The sequence below is a fragment of the Anoplopoma fimbria genome, unplaced genomic scaffold, assembly GCF_027596085.1.
Source record: "Anoplopoma fimbria isolate UVic2021 breed Golden Eagle Sablefish unplaced genomic scaffold, Afim_UVic_2022 Un_contig_2985_pilon_pilon, whole genome shotgun sequence".
In the NCBI taxonomy this organism is placed as follows: domain Eukaryota; kingdom Metazoa; phylum Chordata; class Actinopteri; order Perciformes; family Anoplopomatidae; genus Anoplopoma; species Anoplopoma fimbria.
In genome coordinates, this window is record NW_026554707.1 from 1 (window position 1) to 579 (window position 579).

The window sequence follows — 579 nt, forward strand, 5'->3', positions numbered from 1 at the left end:
AGACGAAAGAGCAAAGCGTGGTGATATAGTATCTTTAAAAGGCCCTTTGGTAGGCGCAATATTTGCTTACGGCCATACCACCTGAACACGCCCGATCTCTGCCTGATCTCGGAAGCTAAGCAGGGGTCGGGCCTGGTCAGTATATGGATGGGAGACCGCCTGGGAATACCAGGTGCTGCAGTTTTTGTCACTTTACAAAAAGCAGAGGGCGCTGCTGCTTTTTCAGTGGACACCGACAGGGTGGAAGGAAATAGCTAGATCATGACTCCTGCGGTATAGAAATGACACAAATCCAGTTAAATGATGGCTTTCATCATTCCTAAGCTCATCGATCATTTTCTTTTCAATTTTATGCTAACGTATTCTACATTTCAACAGTAGAATACACTTTACACTACATTTGTGATCCTTATAGCCACTTTGTACATTCTGATTTTGACATTTAAAAGCTGTGAGTGTGTCTGGAAATTGGTGGTGCCTCTGGTACAGACGAAAGAGCAAAGGTATGATATAGTATCTTTAAAAGGCTCCTTTGGTAGGCGCAATATTTGCTTACGGCCATACCACCCTGAACACGCC

At 44.0% G+C, this 579-nt stretch overlaps 1 pseudogene; it reads left to right on the top strand.

The window, feature by feature from the left end:
- The first annotated feature begins 64 nt into the window (after positions 1–64).
- Positions 65–184, top strand: LOC129088675 (5S ribosomal RNA; annotated as a pseudogene).
- Positions 185–579: the final 395 nt, after the last annotated feature.